Source organism: Passer domesticus, chromosome 5 (genome assembly GCF_036417665.1).
Source record: "Passer domesticus isolate bPasDom1 chromosome 5, bPasDom1.hap1, whole genome shotgun sequence".
NCBI lineage: Eukaryota > Metazoa > Chordata > Aves > Passeriformes > Passeridae > Passer > Passer domesticus.
Window position 1 is genome coordinate 30,400,953 of NC_087478.1, and position 23,298 is coordinate 30,424,250.

General features: G+C 35.1%; 2 long non-coding RNA genes across 3 annotated transcripts; one reads left to right on the forward strand and one right to left on the reverse strand.

The window, feature by feature from the left end:
- Positions 1 to 1,129: 1,129 nt before the first annotated feature.
- Positions 1,130 to 17,776, forward strand: LOC135301313 (uncharacterized). 2 transcript variants are annotated; one of them, XR_010363064.1, is made up of 3 exons: positions 1,130 to 5,649; positions 6,371 to 6,581; positions 17,499 to 17,776. It is a non-coding gene; the product is annotated as an uncharacterized LOC135301313 (long non-coding RNA). The 2 variants fall into 2 exon arrangements; XR_010363063.1 differs by lacking the exon at positions 17,499 to 17,776 and adding an exon at positions 8,960 to 9,097.
- A 3,167-nt stretch (positions 17,777 to 20,943) lies between these two features.
- On the reverse strand, positions 20,944 to 22,732 carry LOC135301314 (uncharacterized). Its single transcript, XR_010363065.1, has 3 exons — positions 22,676 to 22,732; positions 22,403 to 22,565; positions 20,944 to 21,294 (listed from the first exon to the last, which is right to left on the reverse strand). It is a non-coding gene; the product is annotated as an uncharacterized LOC135301314 (long non-coding RNA).
- Between the last annotated feature and the right edge of the window lie 566 nt (positions 22,733 to 23,298).

Below are 23,298 nucleotides of genomic sequence, written 5' to 3' on the forward strand. Positions count from 1 at the left end.
GCGGGGGGGGGGGCAGGGGGGGAAGTAAGAGAAAAGGGGAAAGTAAGTCTTTTTTTGAACACACAAGCAGATAAAACAAACACAGTTCTTGTGTTTTAGGTAAACTAACACCAATGGTAGCAAAAAAGTGGATTTTTACTGGATAAAAGTTACAGTTTTTCATGTAATGATGTAAGCGTGTATATAAGTCAAAATCCAAATTTTTAACATTTTCTAAGGACCAGTGCATTCATCATAGTTACATGACTCTTGAAGCTCTGGTGTCTCATGTGCTGTGCCTTAGTAGTGTTATTTTCCACATGAAAATATTGGGGTTTCTTATATGTAAACTTTAAGTCTGAATATCCTTAAACATCTCTGTGGTGCATTTACCTAATGAATCTGATGCCATAGCTTTGAGGTGGTACAGCTCTATCCAGAAAAAAAATAATTAAAATAACCCATTAAAATAAAATACAAAAAATTTCAAAATATTGAAAAGGCTCTATCCTTTCCAGAATTCCAGATACACCTAACATAATTCATTCAGTAACCTTTACCATCGGCATATGGGGAAGTAAATTGAAAGTTATTTTTAATCTGTGTGGAGTTATTTAGGATAATTTTCTCCCAGCTCCTGGGAGAAAATTCCTAGCAATTTCCTTTTTCTGATTTAAGTATTTTGCCTTTTGAAGGCAGAATTTACTTCTCTTTTTCCTTTCATTAGAATCTTTACCCCTCAGGGATTCAGCACCACAATTTTCCTCTATTTGAATGCCTTCACTACCGTTTTGTAAAAGTGTCTAAGCAGAGGACATGGATTGAAGAAATGGCTCTTTCTACATCACTACAGAAGTGTACAGTGAGGATGACATTATATCCAGAAGGGTCTTCTGCCAAAAGAGGGCCATGTCCATTGAAAGCTAGAATCACATACACTTCCTCCCTTCCTCTGTCATTCAGTTACTTAATTCATGCAATGTGGAACAAAATCATCTGTACCAACTTGATCCACTCCTGCAAGCCTAAAGGCTAGCATATACTGAAAAGAAAAGAAAAAAAAAAAAAAAAAGGTGAATTACATGGAGAAAACAAGACATTAATCCCTACTCTGGACATGTGTCATAGCTCAAAATTACATCAGTAAAGAAAATGTAGTTAATTATGTGCAAGCAGCAATTCAAGGATGTAGGTGGAAGCCTCCAGTAGGTACCTTAACTGATGCAAGTCTATTTCTCCCACTCTACTGGCTTGAGTTTGACAATTCTACATTCACACCTGGGTACCTGCTTGAGGTCCTGCTCACTGCAATGCATAAATCCTTAAAATTTTACACACAGTGCTAACAGAACAGAGTTCTAGCTGCTTGAAACACTTTTTCAAAAACCACACAATGCTTTAGCAGAATCATGAAAATAGTGGCTAACGGACTGACAAAAGCTAAAAGTAACTGATTCTTAGGTTTAGTTCATGAAAGCCTGCTTTCCCATTTTTCTGTGTGATCTTCCCCACAAATATAAAGAAATAGATTAAACGCATGAAGAGTTAGCAAAGATAACAACAACCATCTCACATTGTGTAAGATGATTTTGAACCATATGTTTTATTGCAATTGATATAAAATCTCTCCTATTGTACTGCAGTGAACCAAATGGTTGTGTCAAAAAAAAACCCCTGTTTCCAGTGGTTTTCTTCCTTTCACTAGGAAACAGCCTAAAGCCAACCCTCTCTTCCATCTCTGTCCAAATCAACCAATAGAGAGAGCACACTCCTACCCTTCCTACACATACACATTATAATCTGGAGTATATTGAACCCATTCCAGTTTAAAATGTCCTGCAAGATTGTGGTTTCAAATGAAAAAAAAATAGAGAAATTTAAAAAAAAATTGGAAAAAAAAGGGGAACAGTGAAGAAAGAAACAAATAAATCTGTATCGCTGTTTCTCTTTCCTGTGAACCAAAATGTCCCTTAAGAGTACAATAAGAGTATTTCTGTCTGGAGTATATTCTGCTTTACAACCATCCAGAAACCGAAGGTTTTATAATATAAGGTGACTCCCTAGCCTTAGTTGATGAATGGCTATAATTTTCCATTGGACATCCTGAATCATCCAACTTGCCACAGCTAGGAATCTCTCTAACTCTGAATTGAAGCTATAATTCTAAAACGTAAGAGTCTGCTCTGAAAGGGTAACACATTGGTTGTGAATCCCTGACATTCAAGCACTGTCAAGGAAAAAAAAAACCAATCAAACAAAAAACAAATGCTATTTATTTACAGAGAAAAGGATTATGAGTGAGTTTAGTAATTTTCATGCTGAGCACAAAACCCTAACTGGGGTTCAAAAGAAGAATTACAACTGGATAAAGCAGAATGCAGGAGTAGGTAGTACCACAGATCTCAAATATAAAAGCATTATCAAGGATAGATGACTCAAAACAGGTCAGATATAATGACCTATATTAATAACATGGAGAAGTAGGTTTATTTGGCCTAAAACCCAGGGAGAAAAAATTCCACTCTTTTTCTTCCTTACAAATAGGAATTTGAAAGTAAGAGGCTGAAATAAAGCGATCATTGGTTATTAAAATTATGTAATCAAACTCTGAATTCTCAGGATGAAAAGGTAGTTAATATTTAATGTATTAAACACTGTAAAGCTCTAGCATCAGCAGAACAAAATAATGTTAAAAAACGAATATTTTTCCTAAGTGAAACTTGTTTTGGAGATCACAGTGAGGCTTACAGTTGTAACTCAGGAACTAGACTAATGTCTGAGAGACATCAAGAATAATGGCAATATTTTGTAAGATGGAAAAAAAAGATGAGGACTAGTAGTGAACTAGAAGTGAGAAGTGCAAATGTGTAATCAAGATAATCTTGTGAGAGGAGGGCTGTATGGTATAGTTAGGTCACTTGACTATCTTATTGAAGATCTGAGGTTTTTTGCTGGACCAAGCACACTAAATCTTCTGTGCCTTGACAGCTGCTGAAGGCCCTGGGGATGTGAAATATGCAGGACAAGTTCCAAAATATTTCAGTGCTTCAGTTCTTACCTCTACAGTAAAAAATGCTGCTTCCTTTACCTCTTCCCAAAACTCTAAGTACGCTTGTGTGTGTCTCTGAGATTCCTGCTGATGTTTGTTTCTGGTTGGACCTACAAACAAGAATGTGGCAGTCACATCCCTTAGCCCAGTCACAAACCCCCAGTTCACAGAGCAGTGGGCCGGGCTCCAGCAGCCAGACAGGATTGCTCTGAGCCAAGCAGTTGGATATATTTCCTATGAAATTACATGGAAAATCCCAAGTCCACTCAAGTAAGTGACAGAGATGCCATCACATGGGTTGAACCAGAATTTCACTATAATTTCATTTATACTAATCTTGTACATTTTCCACTAATTGAAGAATATTGAAATCCACACAGAATTAACAGAGAATAAAACAATCCTGATTTAAGGGAATGTGAGTTATTTTTTCCAAGTATTAGGACAGTAGTCTTTTTTGGCTATTAGCCATCTGGTCAGCTGTTTATTAATTCACAAAATAAACACCAGCTTCAGCTTGGTGAGTAAGGAATGCCCCAAGATCCAGGCAAGCAACTTGCACTTGGCAGATTTTTCATAGTCTTCAAGCCCAAATCAGGCAAATGAGAAAACAAACACCAAGTCTGCTTTTTCTCAAGTACCAACCAGACTTTCAGGAGACATAAGGTGTTATTATAAATTATGAGCCCTTATCTAGCATGTTCAAAATACAGTTGCAACTAGAGATATGTGGTGGGACTGGCAAATACTGATCCAGTTTACATTTGAGGGCAGTGAGAAAACCCTATTTTCCTAAGTGTCAATAACCTCATAGCCAACTCTATAAATAAGCACCAAATGGATTTTGTGGGATGGTTCGATTTCTATTAGATTTCATTTTCAAGTATTAGTGATGTCTGATTTACTTATTTTTACTTCCAGAAAATGTCATCTACTAAGAAACATAGACTTGTGTGAGTGCTGCACTTTAAATGAAAAATTAACTGAAGGTGAAACTCTAACAGCAGTTTTCAGCTTTTAGGTGACATTCAAAGCTGCATTCCAGCAAGGATCATTTTAACTTTTCTGCTGTAACAGGGACTAAAACTGTTTCCTGAAAGTCACACTACAAAGCATTTTAAATAATAACTTGACCCTTTATCTTCTGTAAATTTGCCAGGATGTAATTGGATTAGCCTAGAAAAAACCCAGCACTATTCCTGTCTATTGGAAAGATACAGGATTAAAAAACAGGCTAACAATTCTCAGAGTGGATCTGTGCAATTTCTGCTGCAACCCATAAAGCTTAATAAATTATTATTTAAGGAAAGAAAAGCATTGAAAATCTACACAGAAGACACATTAAAGTCATCTTTACAGTGGTCTTCTATTAATTACATTTTAAAAAATATATGTATATTAAATGGAGAAAGGGTATTTCCATCACTTTTAATTGCATTTCTTTAACTGCAAAGATGATATGTAGTATGCAATCTAACTTATTACAAAAGAAAACCAGTATATGTGATATTGAGTAGTTTCTCAGGATGTACTGGTTTACATGTAAAAAATTAAAATATGGATTCTGAAATACATTAAATTTCCACCGAAGTACTTTAATAGCTTAACTACCATAACTACAGAAGATCCCTGTATGCATTACTGTATCAAACTAATTTATTTGAATATTTTATATTAGGTAAATCCAGAACAAATAGTTAACACTTTCAAGACCCAGACACAGTATTTTCACATCTTTTGTGGATTACCATTTGGATAAAACTGTGGTTTTACACAGAAAGTGGTTGTGCAAAAATTTGACTAATACTTTCACCTTATATTCCAGGTTGAGAAGAACAGCTTGATTTATCTTTTACTTATCAAGTCTGCAAGTAATGCTGTGAAGAGGAACAACTGTAAATTATTCACTTTCTTTTTTATTGTTTCCACTATAAACAACATGTTTTGGTGTATTTTACCATTTTGATAATGCAAATCCTACACAAATGTGACTCCAGGGCCTTCATATCTTGGGTTCCTGAAATGAGTAATGTTATTTCATGGAAAAAATATCAGCAATAGGAAGTTTTCTGATTTTTTTCCCCAGATATGTCTCCCCTGCTTGGAAACAGTTTACATATACCAAAACATACAAAAACTGAAGAAAAAATGTGGCATTTTCACTGACTACATATACGTGCATCTGTCAGTATGTACACAAACATATACGGAAATTTGCTGACAGAAACTGTTTTTCTGTTCATGAAGCTTAGGTTTTGCTGCATTTGGGAAAAAAAACCCCAATTGCTGTGTCCAAAATATTTCGTTCAGAGACTGATGCTTCTTAAATTGATTTGTTCATTTTATACAGGTAGGAGATGAAGACCACATTGACATAATTCAAGGGAAATTAATATTAGAAACCTAACATTGTAAAGATAAGAAAGCTTGTCTTAGGCTTAATATAATTAAATATTTTTGCCACTTCTTATAAAGTACATTTTAGTAGGTTGGGATGAAGCTGCCACACAGGTGCTTGGACAACAGCATTCACAGGTCTAACAGATAGGGATTCAGTTATGAATCCCTATCTGTTGAAGTTTGATGCAGATGACAAGAAACTCAACACCTCCAGTGGCCAGGTAAGAAATGTACAATCATTTAAGCTTGAGGTTTTGAGTTTTCATTTGGTTCATTGGTTGGTTTTCATTTTTATGGGATTTCGGGGGGTTTTATTTGTCATCTGTTTTACATATATTCCTAGGTCTTAGTTCTCCTGCACAGGGTGTGCATGTGTTTTATATAATAAGATCTCAGAGTCATAGAATTTTTTTTTTCTTTTCTCTCTCAGTACTAAAGTACGATGCATGTCACATATGCTGGAAACTGGATGAACATAACTAGATCAAAACATGAGTCACTGCATTAATAGCTTGCTTCCAGGCATTACAGCAGTATCTTGGAAATTTAAATGCATTCAATCAACCCTACCAACAGGCAAAACTTGTTTTCAGTCTAAACTGTGTTACTGTGATACTGCACAGTTACAAGAGTCTTGAAGACAGATTAAAAATGAGAAATCTGAAGACTGCTTTTCCATATTTTATCAACAAGTCTACAGTAGTCTATATGAACACCTGTTATGCTCTACCTTGTGTGTACAAAAACAAACCTTGCCATATTTACCTGTGACATTCCACATTCATGCTGGTCTAACATCAGAACAATATTTGACCCTTTAAGGAGACAGAGTAGGGCAGATGCTTGTATTTCAGAATAAGTTAAAGCTACCCTACTCATAGCTTTTTCAAACTTAGACATTGTGATTTTTAAGCTGCTCTTTGTGTTGGGTCTGCCTCACAGGGCTTTGCATGGATGGCTGGAAAGATGCTGATAGCACACCAGTGTTCTGGCTGCAGCTGGGCAGCACTGGCACAGCTCAGCCCTGCCTCTCCAGTGTTCCCCCAGCTGGAGGGCAATTTCAAAATCCCTGGAGGGGACATAACCAGGATAGCTGACCCAAACTGACCAAAGGGATGCTCCAAACCATGTGACATCTGCTCAGATATAAAAGGTAAGAGAAAAGAGAAAAGGGGGGTGCATTCATTATTTACAACGTTTCCCTTCTGGAGCAACTACTTATGGAAAAGTCCAGCTTCCCAGCAAGCAGACCCACATCACTTGCTGATGGGGAGCATAGAATAAATCTTTTGGGTTTTTTCCCTTGCTTGCATTCACATGACCTACAATTTTGCTTTTGTAAGCTGCCTTTAACTTGATATACAAGGGGTATTTTTCACCTTATTTTGTCTCTTCTCACCCCACCCTGCATCCTGCTGAGGGAAGTGATAGAATGGCTTGGTGGACACATGGCATCCAGCCAAGGTCAACTCACCACAGTCTCAAAAATCTTTTATCATTTGATAACAATGGGATCTTTCCAATTGCAGATTCTATCATGTGAGCTATTGAAAATGCTACTTCTTGTTAGTGAAAGCAAAGAAACCTGAGATACTTTCAGCTGAGGGTAATTTTACTGTAGTCTGTTAAATTTTTACTTTTGTTTCAAAGCAATTTGATTGAAATTCTAAAGGTTCACTGTGGCTAAAGTGAAATGATCAATATTTTTATCCTCAAAAAGAAATTTAAAATTTCACTGTCCTAGCTAACAGTAAAAAAAAAAGTTTATTGAAAAATAAAATTAGATAAAAAACAGTCTGAAAAATAATTTTGCAAAGAAAATTCCAAAACCAAGCCTAGTAATTTATTTTTATGTCAAACCTGACTAGTATGAATATGTTTTAATCAAGTTGGCAAAAAACTATTGTGAATTCAAATGAATGCTGAATTTCAGGGGTTATACCTGAGTGATAATCGTAGGGAATTTCAAGATTTTCTGCATAGATATTCAAAGTTTCAAGGACCATAGAACAGAAAAATGAGACCAAAGTAATCTTGATGAAAATAAAAAGTTCATGGGGTAAAAAGAGCTGCTTCCTCAGAATTTTATTGGAGGATAATGTACCCAAGAGGTTGCAATGCACATCCCTCATTGCTATGGATACCAATCAGCAATTTTTCATAAAGACTGAAGTAAGAGAATAATGAAATTGTTAATGTACAAAAGTATTTAAAGTTTATAAATGCTTAATGGTCATATTGATACATTAGTGTAATAATAATATTATATTATTTATTTAAAATTATTTATTTAACTGCTTTAAAGGTGGACACTACTATGAAAAGGTTTGTTGTTACAGTAGATGCTCTCTTCTGCTTAGTTCTGGATTGTCTCTTCCCCTGTCTTGTAACAAAGTGTTTTAATATAACAAATTGCATCTCACAATAGATTTAATAATCTGATCAAAACATATTCCAAATTTAAACTCATAATGGCAAAGAACTTTGCATACACGTCCAGCTGAATTCCTCACCATTTAGCCTGTGAGTGCATGCAGCCATCATATTCATAAGTATTCAGAGTCAATGGCTTTGAGTATGCAAGCAACTCTAAACTGAATAATTTATATTTCAGTTTTCTGAAACACAGAGAAAAAAATATGTGAAAACTTGAAATCTGTAGGATAATAGGAGCAGATGTCTGATATAATGCCTCTTCTATAAATTAGATACTATATGGTATGACCATAATTTGGGATGCTTCTCTGTTCCCACATCATATTGGTGAATTTATGGTATTTACAGTGATGAGGTATTTCCATTTATATTTAATATGTGCCTATTCCTTAGTGTTATTCATTTTTCAGTGTGAATTAGACTAAACTGCATAGCTCCCTGGGTTATACTAGTCATTAGAAACCTAGTCATGAAAAATCCATTTGCAATGTATTGACCTCTGCAGTAGAAATTGTATGCTGTTGTCACATGCTTTCTCAGATGCTCTGTTAGCACAGAGAAGATAAATTTATTTTAAAGTTTTTGTTTGGGTTTTAGCTGTCATTCTTTTAAATTCGGAAGAAAATGGACTTTCAGCAGACCTGAGAAACCAAGCATGGCCCAGCTTCATGAGCTAGTGCCAATAAATATTAGTTAGACACTGCAGGCCTCATAGGCCAGTGCTGTCCTAGAAGAGGAAATATCCTTGTTAATAGTGGGATGGATCAAACTGAGAACATAAGAAATTCCTACGTGGAATACAGGAAAAGTAAAAAGAAAATGTATGTAAAAGAGTAAAAAAATGTATGAAGAGCAAAAGAGGGCATTTTTTACACTCTTCAAATTTCTTTTTTTTTTCCCAAAACTATCACAGCAACTATCACAGCAAACTCCATTTTTTAAAGTATCTTGCTGCTACATTGTTGCTGCTACATGTGTGATTACATGAGTATTGAAGCCCTTATCCTTTGGAAATATCAGCTGAAAGATCACTCTACATAGGCCAGCCAATACTGAACTGAACTTGATGTAAATTTTTGTTTGTTGACATCACAGAATCAAGACACAGTTCAGGATATTTGGTGATTGCTGATCCATGAACAACCAAGAAGAGATAGCAGGCAGCAATCAAGGGCTGTAAGTTCACACAGACCTGTCACAAGCTTGGATGGTGGCTGTCTCTGCTATTCATGATGCAGATTAATGCTATTTCCCCTTTGGTTTTGGGAGTACATTCACTCAGGAGTAACTTAAGAACAAAACTCTGTAGTTTTCCTTCTGAAGACAGTAGTGCTTCTTGTCTTTTGCACATTACCCTTCCTGAAAAAAACATTTTTTTAAATAAATGATCCTATTACTTTAATAGTTTCCATTTACATTCTGAATTTTCATTGTGTCAGTTGTCCGATCCCATTTCAATGGTGAAATCTGTGGGGCTCACGGCTATTTTCATGTGATGTCTTTCATGCCATAATTGATGCTTTCAGAGGAATCTCAAACCCTCAACAGACATCAGCTAAAATGTTAAGAGTGCCTCAAAGTCCCTCTGGTACTATATTTTATAACCATGAAAGAAATGTCATTATTGTAAATTCTCAGCCTTTGTCTGAAAATCTTGTACCAGTTCCCTTGAGCATCAGTTCAGTTAATTAATTCAAACAATTTCCCCTCTAATCTCTAAAACATTTTCATATTTAAGACAATAAATGGAACACTTAAGGGGCCCATTCGTTGTTGGTCATTAATATGCCATGGAATTAAAGGAATTAATGCTGGCCTTCGGTGACAGGAATAATTTTCATATGGTTTGGGCCCGTACAAGGTTAAAATTATGACCTCACAGTGCTCTGAGCAAATGAATATAATGAAATCCTTTGAATAGGACTTGCTACTCTTTTGCCTTTCTTGAAACCTAATTCAATACTTAGCCACATGATTTATGCCAATTTTGGAATCATATTATTTAATGATAACTTTAAAATTAGTAATTAATTTAGCAATGGATTGATTACATTTCTCTTGAACCAGTTCATGAGGTTAATGCAATAGGAGTCTGATGGGTCTGGTCACATTGACAGTAATTGGTTATTATGTTACATGTTAAGATAACGAGTCAGCAGTTGAGAATCCCCATGGGATTTGCAGGAGACAGAGCTTTATGCTTGCAAACCGCTTTTCCTCCCTTCTAACACTTGTTTTAAATAAATTACAGAATTAGTTTTGACCTTCAGGGTGATGTTTCATAAGGCTTAGTTTTAACTAATGTACAATAGCAGATTATAGCAATGCAGCAAAATAATTCTCCCACAGGAAGATCAACAAAGCCACTGCAGTCCGCTTAGTGCTGGAAGGTGGTATTTCAGCGCAGCTGTCAAAATAACATGCTGTCACCATAGAAAGCCACCAGTTACTTGACTCTATCTGATGTTCAGATTAAAAACCTTATGCTAAAGTCCAAAACATATATCAGTATATTTTGTCATTATTTAATGGAAAACTTTTCTATAATTTTAAATTTTATTATTCATAATTTTAAAATCCTGAATAACTGAACTTTTTGTGACCAATAAGTTGCACTGATCAGCTTCTATCAAAAACTACACTAAAGGACACAGAATGAATGAACTATTTGTGTGCTTTCTATCTCATTTTATGTATAATATAGCTATTGACAATTTTTTATTTAGTAACAGCACATAGGTTAACTTATGTTTTCAAGATTAGAAAATATTGAGAGACTAATAGATAAGCACAATACAGTGGAGTAAAATATATTAACCAAGACTCTTTTCATTTAGTTTCCCTTTGAAGCCAAATCATTAGAAAGTTTTTACAGCTTATGAATTGATTCACCACACTCATTGAGATTTTTAAAGAACGCTTTAAAGATATAACAACTTACAAGTATGCATGAAAGAAAACTGTATGCAGAGTACACATTCATATCTTAATGATTATATGAGCCTAGTTTATCACAGGTAAACATTTATAGTTCCAAAGAAAAAATTAAGAATTCCACTTTCAAATTTTTGAAATACTCAAGATAAATTGTTCAAATTAGTGCAACATGTAAAAATATTGAAATCTTGATTCAAAGACTGGAAATTAAAAAATATTTCTGAAAAGGAATGACACCAAATACCAATGTATTAGGGACAAGCCTCTGAGAAAAGTCTGCAGTCAGGTCAACAGAAATTAAAGGAAAGTGTATACGAAAATATTACATGTCATGTATCTCAAAGTACATCTTCTGAAGGTCATGTTTTCATGAATTAGATTAGGCACTGTCAGTTACTTCTGTTTCTGAGGCATAGCATCCGTCACATTCTCTTAGAAAATGTGCTACAAAATGACTTGACATGATGCACTGGAAGACATGGCACTTCAACCAGGAAATTTAGAAACAGTATTTGAGCATTTTCCACTTGTCTGAGAGACCAAACACCTAAAGATGACTGCCAGTCCTTACTTAAAGTTGGTCCCAAGTCTTCCAGTTGAGAGTGCAGGAAATTTGGTCTGATTTTTACTGCCAGAGCTATGTGAGGAAAATTGCATACTAACTGCTTTGGAATAGTGCTTTCCTATAAGCCACAGCCAGGCTCCATTCTAGTACCATCTAATTGCACCACAAAATTGCAAATATACTTAAGATTAGTGGCTTATGTATGCATCTGGATTTTTTGCCTTCTCCTTTTCTATTGAAGTTCTTCTGTGACTGAATACTTAGTACTGGTGAGTACATGTAGAAGTGGATAAGGGAATTTTAATTTTCCCGGAGTATTGTTGCAAAAGCCACAGTTGCAAAAAGCCACAGTTCAATTCCTCCAAAAATATCCCCAAGAGGATCTGAACTTCACTGCTTGCTTCTATCATGAGCACCTGGCATGAAATGAACAAATGTAATATTCCTGTGAAACATCAAGGAAAAAAAAAATCATGTATAATGAAAAAAATCAAACTAGAATGGGATCGCATACCAATTTAAAATGCATTTCTCAGGCATGTATATAGAATTATAAGCATAAATATAGGATATGACTTGCCTATCCTGAACATGACTTATTACCCAATAAGGGAATGCAAACTAAGTTCTATTATATAACATATATAGTTCATAAACTATCTTTATATAGACACATTTTCATACTATTTCTATCACAAAGACCACTGAGAAAAATATGTAAGCACTTTAAATAAATTTGCCACCATTTTAAGTAAAATTACACACATATTTTCACACCTATTTTTGGAGACCTGACATCATGACAAGACACTTCCAGACACTTCCAGGCTCTTGACTTCATGTCTGAAAATCCTCGCACCAATGAACAAAAAGAAAACATATTAAAAGTGCTATCTTAAGAAAAAAGAGGCTTCAATAACCTACCTTAAAGTATGCTATTGCTTTTCCTTAGATCAGGATTTTATTCTAAGTGCATAGATCTCTCACTATGCTCCAGAATATTAATACTCTTGTGAAAGTAAATGTATTCTCATCCTTAGATCTTTTAATCCCTACAGTATTACATTTTATTTCCTGGCTTATGCCCCATGCTTTTCTGTAAAGGCATTAAGTAGAATTTGCAACCTCAGATCATATTTCCTGATCCAAAGGGTTGCAGCCCAAATATGGCAAAAAAAGGAACTACTGCTTCTTCTCAGCAGTGCTTCAAGGGAATCTGTCATCATTAATTATCTGAGATTGCAGATAACTGATAATTATAAATATTTTCCTTTCTCTTCCTCTGCCTCTTCTCTTATCTACTGGATGTTAATTTTGGGGATTTCTAAAATCATTTCACTTCTAAGACTGGTGCGAATATTAGTACCCCTGAGTTCTCCTAAACTTTCTCAATTAAACTGAGTGTAGAGAATCTGGGCTAAATACCATAAAAAGTACCAAAGTGTCCAGACTATTAATAAGAAATCCTTTCAAAGGGAGAGTGAAAATCCCTATTACAGGATAGTTTATTTTGCACTGGACAACATGCACAAGAATACAAAAAAAATCTGAGTTGGGACAATAGAGAGATGCACCATTGTAGAGCTTTCGACTTAAGTACCAATACAACAATGATGGACAAATACTGTCAAATATTTTAAAGCAGAAATTACATCTTCGTAACTACTTCGAGGATGAAGGTTATATGTAGGTTATAGGTTGTATTTGAGGTTACATATGTTCATGCCTAGAGTCAATCCTTTGGGACAAAATCTTAAAATTATTTTTTTGTTTTTTCCATTAGTGTATCAAGAGAGGGCAAACCAGTTTGCTTCATTCTGTTTTGTTCACTGCCTTTACCACTTCCTGTGAAGCTTTCTGCATAATAAGCTCTCAGTCACACACAACCTTCCTGTATTCTCATGACATTTCAAAATTAACTTTCTGCAAGACATTTGTCCAATTTTAAAGAAGATTGTAAGCTTCTGGTAAGGTTAAATGGAGAAGAGTAAACTTGCATATTTCTTCACCTACATTGATAACCAACATAATGAATTCCATAGGGAGACAGGCAGCAAACTTACAGTGATAAGAGAAATAAGAGGAACCTATCCACTGAAGGGCTGCTTTAGCTCATTGGAAGGCATGGCTCAGTCTGTCTAAGTGCTTAGCAATGGCCACCAGAAGCAGCTATCTGTCCTGCAGCTGCAGCTGCTGAAAGGTTAGGTCAGTAATGCTGCTGTGGCATCACCCAGTTAGACCACAGAGGAGATGGGAAACAGGAAAACTCTTGTGAAGAGAAGATCAGCATCATCAAAGGGATTTTGGCTCTGAAATCAAATGCAATCATCAGCTCTCTTGCCTGTATGACCCCACATCTGCAGAGCTGTGCTTTCCCCAGCTCCTTTTTAACTGTGGTCCAACAAAGAAAGGTGTTCTATAGGCAAGGACTCACATGGGTGAGAGATGAGGTCGCTTCAAATATTTTGGATTGACCCTGTTTGGAGCAGTGGGCTGAAAATGCATCTCCTGCTTTCATAGAGAATCAGACAGCTACTGGGATGACCAAGATACTCCTGGATTAATTTTCTGTTTCTTTACTTAATTTTAATTTTCTGGGTTTTATTTAAAGTAAAAGAACAAGTTAATTGAAATGGGAGTGAAGCCAGACTCACATGTGTTTATGCTAATCCCTTTTGTCCCTCTCATTGTGATTTTTGAATGACCTAAAAAGCTTCATGATATCTTTAAAGCAGAAAAGCAAGCTGTGTTATAAACCTATTTTGGGATTAAAGGTCATAACTGTGAATGAAAACCTGAAATATGTACCTGATTAGTGTCTAAATATTAGTTCTGTTTGAAGAAATCCTCTTGTGTGCTTTTTATTAGTTCTTGTTTCTTTGCAAGAGAACCTACATTCAGTGGGAACCCACACTGTGCTTCATATTATTATTACTTTGTCAAAGTACCAAATATTTCTTGCGTATTCTAAACAAAGGAGGAAGGAACCATTATTTACAATTCAGCCACTCTGAATTTGCTTTTGCAGGACAACAGAAAAACAATTTTTGCCCTGAGGTATTTCTTCAATAAATGTCAACCTCTGCTGTCCAACTGAGGAGACTTCTTTTTAGCAACAGTTTCAAACATCTTTTTGCAGTGAAATTGTTTACTCAATTTATGTGTAAAAAATTGAGCCTTTCTCCTTTAGAAAACCTGTGCTCTCACTCATTTCTGAGTCTCCATTCCTCCATTTCTGTTTTATCACGTTGATATTGTTGAATTGTTCTTTAATTTGTCCAGTATCCCTGACAGCAACTAACAAATACATAGGTAAAGAGATAAAGAAGAACACTTATCCTCACCCTTGGAACTTCAGCAACACTCTTCCTTCTTATTCTGCATCTCACTAATTTCTGGCATTTCTTCAAGTTTCTACTTTTTATTGAATGTCTGCTTCATGCATATATTTTGCTATAACAAAAAAAATTTCTGTATATGGGAGTTTTGCGCCTGGACTACAGCTATTTTTTCAACATTAGAATAATAATTAATATTATTTAATACCACTGTTAGTTTTCTTTTACTATACTACTACTTTAATGTGCTTTAGTGTATAAACTCTCTAAGAACAATGCTTGTTACTAAATTACCTATATACTCATTTACATTGTGCATTAGATACTGTATTCATGGTTTCTTTTCACTTGCATTGCCCCAAGCACAAAAGACCTTTTTCGGTCTGAAAATGGTCTTCAGTCATATAATTCTTCACTCACATTGCAAGAATTTTCTTTCAGATATCTAGTAGTATTACTGTGATATTATTTTGCTGACATGCAGAGTAGTGTATTATTCCATTTTCTTAATCTAGGACTCAAACATCTACCTGCAATTAAGTAACTATAGTTACTTTGTTCCCTCATTCCTTTACTTCCTTCCTTTAAAGATTCAGCTTGTACTCAGTTGTTCTCCTGAGTCTGCTGTGCACTTTTTATATTTATTTCACCACTTTTTTTATAGGACAAAATGGAGTTTCTTAACATCAAGGTTAAACTATTTATACCTATTTCTTTATTCTTTTACCTATCTCTTTATTTTAACATTTCACTGCCTTACATAATTTTCCACTTCTGTATGATTTTGTGTAGTGCTTCACTGTATCTCTCTGGTAGCACTCTCCCTTTACAGCAAAGATTTCTCCCGGGCATCTCCACAACATTGTTAGGATTCTTTTGTCTTTGGTGATTACATCTGCCATTCCAGCTTCTGTATCTTTTCTTACAATGTAGAAAGCACTTTACACTAAGTCTTGCATTTTCTTCTGCATCCATAAATAGGAAATACATACACACTTATGAAACTGTCTTGCATTTTTCAATAGCACACTTAAATAGATCCAGTGTTTTTCTGCATATTAGAAAGTGAGTAGGATAAAAGTTTGGCAAGCCAAGACCTCCTGTAGTTTTAATCTACAACTCACTGTTAGATCATGTAGACATTATTCATGAAGCAAAACTTGAAGGGGACTCCTGCTTCTCTGGATGCACATCTTGATGGCAAAATTGTGGGTTGCCATTAAGATAGTCATATCCCACCACACATCTCTGCAAGAGATTCTATTCTCTAATCCCTAACTATAATGTTAAGTAGCTTAGTCCCAGAAGTACATAGGAAAACATGAATTTTATACCATCCCACCTACTGGAGTATACTGTCCTCAGTAAATTCCTCCTTTCACCTCCCATTGACCAACATTTATGGATTTCTCTTCAGGTTTCAGCTTTTCGTGAATTCTCCTTTCAATGAAATACCTCCTCCAAGGCACTCTGCAGGTACAGAGTGCATTTTTTTTGCAGAAAACACATTTCAGTCAAGCATCACAAGACTTCTGTGCACTTACCCCAAAATCACTATTCTTCATGCACTGGACAATGGGCCATGCCATAATTTCTATCAAGACACAAACTCTCTGCTAGACAGAAAAGGCTAAAATTTTCTTTCCTATAGAGAATTTTATGAATACACATGTCAGAGGGTCACATGTCATAAAACATTCTTATTAGCTGTACTATGTAAACCCACTGTAACCATATAACACTGAAGCATAATAGTGTGAGTTCTTAAGGAGATAAATGATGTCAAGCTTTATGTTTTCCTTGAAAAAATAAATTATATTACATCTTTCCTTGCCTAAGGGAATTCTGGATAAACCAGGGAAATGAAGAGAAGGATTGAAGATCTTAGTGATATGAGAATGCAAAATCTTTACTAGTTCTTTATTTATTAATATTATTATTGTTATTGTCATTTATTATGTTATTATTTATTTACTTATTTATTTATTTATATTTATTTGACTTAACATGTATATTTCATTATAATATGGTTCAGTCTTCAAAGCAGCATTTTTGCTTACTGATTTCTCTAAGGCTACTCATTTACTCAAGTTAAAATGAGAAGAATATTTCTATCATCTAAGTCACTGCAAAAGGAGGACATAACATTGCACTTTCACAAGGATTAACTACCAGTTGTCCAGTATTATATATTTACTTTTTGTCAGGGAGTCTTTAAGATTGACCCTTCTCTCCTAAAACAAGATATTAGATATAGGGAATAAGTTTTATGGTGGCATCAAAACAATGCATTCAACATTCTGTGAACATATTTTTTTCTTGTAATGTAGTAATTCCAACAATTTACTTGTTAAGAGGGAACTGGATCCATTAGATTTGGAGGAAAAGAGGAAAAGTGGAGGACAAATGATAACTACTGGAATATGTCTGTACTTGTGAACCAGGCTGCACAGCATGCATTTGTAAATATAATTTTACTTATTTATTAGATACATTATTTAGTTGTTGATAATTTTAGCTGTATTACACATAAAAAGCATCTGATATATCTGAGAGTATAGCTCAAGACAACATGGAAAATGTAGCTCTTGGCAAAGTACTAAATGAAATGCTAACAATACTTGTAGCATAAGGTGAAGTAACTGGTCTGAAATATGTGCTGCTATTTAGTTTATGTGATGATTCAGCTCTCAAAAACAAGGGCAATGGCCAACTCTAGAACCTCAATCCTTACAGCAACTATACATCAGTGTGTATACAGAGATACTGACACATTTCCTTTTATGCTCAACAGAAAATAAACATAATATCCTATATATGGCAAAGCAGAGCACCAGTGAAGATTAACCTTTTACTTACAATTGTTGCAAGGAAGGCCTATCATCTATAAGGAAATTGTCGTATTGATAATCAAGCACTGAAGACTTCTGGATAAGTGTATCTGAAGAGTACACCAAAGTGATTTCAGAGGACAGCATCATGTTTTTATGGTTTGACCATTCTCTGCATGTGTAATTGTAATACTGTTAAATTTTCTCTACCATCCTTATCAAATTAAATGGCAGAAAACCATGGTCAGTGTCTGTTTTTCTGAGGACCAGGAATAAGTAACTATTCTGCACTCATTCTTTCAACATTAAAGAGCTGACTCAATCATGATAGATTGCTTCAGCCGTCAAAATTCTCCTAATTTCTTAGACTTTCTGTCTGAAACAAAGGATTTAATTGAGGTATGAAGTCCTACTTTCATATAGGAAATGAGATTAAAATTTAATTTGTGAAAATCTAGTGTGAAGACACCAGTTTTGTATAGCACCAGCACACAGGCATTAAAATGTGCAGAAATTTGTTTTTACAAATGCACTGGTTACAAATTACTGCATTTTTGAAACTATAGGTAGGACAGTTGGTCACTACACTGCCCTGGCCATTATGATGCTACACCAGATCCTGATATATGTGTTCTCCTTCCTACCCCACCATGGTCTAAGAATGATGGGGAGTGGTCTTCTGGTCCAGAAGACACCAAAAAATACTTAGGCTTTATTATTTTATTTTTTTTTTTGCCAGAATCACCTCAATTTCAGAAACTTTATTCTGTAAAGCTCTCACCAAAAATTCTGGTATGGGAACGTACCTCATAACCAAGGCACCTTTGACTAACTTCCACCAGTAAGCTAAGGAAGTTCATTCAGAAATATTTATTTGTACTACAAGGTATGTAGTATGGAAATATGTCCTTGAATAAAATAGGTATGGAACATATCATTAGAAATATCCCTATAAAACACCAGAAATAATTGCTTACATTGTCAAGAGCACAAATCTAGACATTTTAGATAATTGACATCAGGAAAAAACCCCAAAATTTAGGTAACAGTGTCAGAGGTTTTTTTTTTCAATAAAAATGAAATTTATTTGAAGCTTTGCAGAAGAACATAAAGTAAAAATCATGGAAGTTCTTTTAAAAAGCAATTTCTGTATTTAAGTCACAAAGATGGAAATTTAAAATATTTTATGCATTTATCAAAAAAGCCTGAAGAAAGTGAAAGTAATGATTTCCACACCATGTTGCTTATAAACCTATGGAGAAAGGTCTTCATGTAAAAGCTGTCAAAGATGTGTGAATTTACTTGTTATTCTGTAATTCTGACTAGAGTTATAGTTCAGCACTTACATTAATTGTATGTATTGCTCCAAGTATATAAATTATTCTCCTCTATAAACTTGGTCCTTTTTTTTCTCTATATATGTTATAATTAAATGGCAAGGATATTTTGTAGTAAAATAAAAAAGTATATGCTTGTCCTGAAAAGGACCAGTAATAGCAACTACAAAAGGGTAAGGGCCAATCATAAAACATCCTCTCTATAATATTTAGGAACTCAGTTCCAGTTGGCAGAAGTGAAACTAAAGGCAATTAACACATCTTAAATGTTGGACCCAAAAACCTTTGCCTCTGCAATTATTCACAGAAGTCAATAAGAAAGTACTCATCAGAATACATCAGAGTGAGTAAAGGTTCACAGTCTGCCCTGCATAAGAAAGTGATTATCCCCTCTTAAGGAATATGAATGACCCATTTAATTAATCCTAGTTGTACCATGAATGGTACAACTCATGTGTGGTGGTGTTATATACTGGCAAAACATTTATGTTCAGGTCAGGGTTGGGACCCAATGGCTTTGCACTTAATAATATATCTCTCTCTAGATTTTGCTGAGCACAAAAATATATAAAGATCTGTATTGCTCCAGCTGAGCAGGCACTTTGTTATAGTAGAAAGACAGAGGAGATTTCTGTGCAAATGCCCCCAGCACAAAGTGGCTGAAGTGTGTGATTCCATCACAGAAACCATTCCATTCCAGATTCAGATGCTGAATCTTCACTAAATTATCCAAGAAGAAATATGAGACTGATTTCATAATCATAATTCAGTTAATTAATGAAAAAAATGTTTACTCAGTCTTCTTTTAAATTAATTTTTATGTTAGTAAGGTAAAGGCATTTTCTGGTCCTGAGCTTTCTTGTACATTGCTACTGCAGCTGATTTTTCTAATACTTCCCTAAACATAGAATATGCTTCTTGTTAGTGTTAACTTCCTGTGATAGCAAGAAAAAAATAAGAATATATAGACAAGAGGCAGAGAACAAGTGATCAGTAGACAAGAGTAATCTATGCTGGAATGAATATAACATTTACATTCCTCAGAACAGTATGAAACAGTCAAGGGTATCATGCTGTCTATGCTTTAAGACACAGTGAATCAAATAACTTTCAAGCTCACTACTGAAAGATCAGGTTGACAAAGCTGTCCCAGTCAAGTTGGCACAAGAAAGTTTCTGGAGTGAAAAGCAACTTTTAGTGCAGCAAATACATTGTGTAGTCTCATGAATCCAGACAAAATCTAATACAGAAATCGTTTACCCAAACATGGTTTTGTAATTATGGTCTAAAAAGCTTTCAAAACTTCACAGAACTCAATATGTTAAGAAGGTCACAACATGAAACTGCTTCCTAGAGCAAAACTGATATATACAAAGTATTTTCTTAGAAATCTTTTGTTTAAGTCATTTATATTTCTGTCTCCAAAGAGAAAGAGTTGCAGAAAATCCAAATCACTAGTGCTTAAAAATATGGATCCATCTTAGGCACCTGCATTGCCAATGAAATCACGATGTGGTGTCACAAATGACACAATCAGCTGTAAAGCTAAACAAAATGGACTTACTCATTTTGCTCAAATAAAATGAATGTTCATTCCTAGCCCTCTTAAATTCTCACTCCTAAATGTACTTCTCAGGGAAGGACCTAGTGAGCAAGAAACAAGTTAAAGCAATATAAGAAAAATTACTGAACCCCATTACTTTCTTATGCTTTTAATTTCCCATATTGCAAAGAGCTGTTTCCAAAGTACATATGTATCAAAGCTTTCATATATGTCCTGGCAAATCTACCATCTCTTGCACACAAAGAATCATCAAATTACAGAAATGCTGGTTATAAAACCAATGCAAATTCAAACAGAGATTTGTGTACACATAAGTTTCTCTCTATAAAAAAATTTCCTTTTTAAACACCCCAAAGAGGATTTGGTGTGTTTAAAACCTACAGGGGTAGCATACAGGAGTACCCCCTGCTACCCTGCAGAGGTAGCATAAGATTTAATGGAAAACAGGGAAAAAAATCTTACCCAAAACTACCAAACAAACAACAAAACAAATAACAAAACTCCCCAACCACACCCAAAAAAAAGCCAACAAAACCCCAATTGGGATAAAGTCTTTTACCAGCTGGCAACAATTTTCCAGATGACTGATGGTGAGATGTCCAGTGTGCCAAAACTCTGTCTCCTACAAATCTGCTCATCTGTGCTAAATGGCTGCTATTGTCAGTTTCTTTCAGTTACTTTCCCCATAAGCGAATTTCAGCTGGCAACAAGGAAAAATGTCTATTATTTTTTTTTATGAAGCTGATAGCATCTTTAGTACAATTGCACACAGCTGCTGGGGACAAGTAATGCTTTGCCAAGTGCATCCCATGATGTCTTGTTTCCCTCTTTTTGTGCATTGTTTCCTTTCCATTCTCTCTGCAATAAAAAGAAAAGAGAAATCATCAAAGTTGAGTAGAGAAAACTTGTTCTCATTTTTTGCTTATCAAGCAAGAGAATGAGCCCACCACTGAGAAGGGATGGCTGCAGACACAGCTTTCATTAGAAGAGCCTTTTTAGGAAAGAGAATGACAATAAGGAACACAAACATTTTAATACCAAGCCAGGTGAGGATGGTCAGGAGTTTATAGCATTGCAATAGAATTCACACGAAACTATATGCAACAGCAGACTGCAGCCATGGCCAGTTTGCTGTCACTTTAGGATATGTTTTTCATAAAGTCAAAAACTGAAATACTGTGGATGTTGATACAACCAGAAGAGTGGCTCAGGACTATCTTTTGAATGTCTGAATAAAGAAAGGGAAGGCTGCAATGGTGGTAATGAAGATGGATAGCTACAATAACCTTGGTTAAGTCAATGTTTCCTACAAACCCTTCATAAAACCACCTTGCAAAATTACTTCTGGTTTCTTTTCTGAGTTTAGCTTCCCCAGGCCAGTTCTCTGTGCCAGCTCTCCATCTTTGATAGCATAATTTTATACTTTCATTAGTTTATGAGGGAATAATATGTATCATTAGATTTGTCCCTAATATTGTCCTCTTAGCAAAAGCAAGAAATAAATTAAAAATAATATTGAATAAAAATCCAACCCACATTACTTTAAATTTGCTAGAATAGGCCATGTACATTCATGTTTTTAAAAAGCAAGTTGAGAAGTTTCAGTGAATACACTACAGAACAGCAGTACTACAATATTTTCTCAAGCCTAAAGGTGCTTTTGTAAATGTACTCCAAGCCATGATGGGCATGAAAGAAATTTAAAGTTCCTTCCTAATAGAACTTCCATCTTGTTTCAAATCCATGAAGGACTGATAGGCGCAGAAGCAGTGGAAAAAATTAAATTTGAAACTGAGAAATTTTTTTCAAATTTCTTTATTTTCTGAATAAATTTAATACACAGTCCAAGCTGCAGCACTTGACTTTCCATAATATTCAGGTTTCTATCTGACCCAGATTTAAATTTGTAATTTTGTATGCCAAGTATTTTGAGAAACATCCCAAGAACAATGAGTTTTATACTCACAAGAAGCATGGGTTTTGTACTCTTCTCTGCCCAAGAAGCTCAGTGATAAGAAAGTGTCTCTCAATCCCCCAGGTTTTAAAACCTCCAACATTTCTTCTTTTGTTTGAGAAAAATTGAATTAAGCTTCTTCTTTCAGAGGTTTGTTCTATTTACTCAGCAAGTCCTGAAATGATTAACAAGTATATAAACTTGTAAGGATGTGTGAGTCGATGCAGGCAACCAGAACAACCACAAACCACAGCTGAAATGCAAAGAATAAATATATTTCATTACCTCATTAACTGGAGCATCCTGAGGCATTACCTGTGCAGAGACAAGAAAATGGGAACACTGGAACTGTCAGGCTCAGTAATTTTTTTTCTCAGGAGCTGTTACAGTGCTGTGTTTTAGATTCAGAGTAAGAATGGTATAGATAACACACTTATTATTTGGTTTCTTGCTAAGTTGTGTTTATCCTAAATAAAGAATTTTTTTCTTGCCTCATGCTCTGCCAGTTAGAAGGTACACAATGGAAACTGGGAGTGAAAATAGCTGGGGCAGGTGACCCAAAGGGAACTGACCAAAGGGATATTCCACAGCACAGAAGGTCATGCTCTGTATATAAACTGCAGGGGAGTTACCCACGAAGGGCAGCTGATCTGATTCAGGAGGGAAGGTCTGCCACTGGTCAGTAGGTGGTGAGCAATTGCATCACTGTTTTATTTTCCTTATCAATACAATTGTTACTATAATTTACCATTATTACTTTATCTTATTTTATTTTCAATCATTAAACTGTTCTTATATACATACAAGCTTTATTTTGATTTCTCTCCCCATTCTAACTGGATAGCAGGGGAAGAGAGGGTAGGGTGGAGGGACCAGCTGCATGGGGCATCATCTCCAGCTAAGCTTAA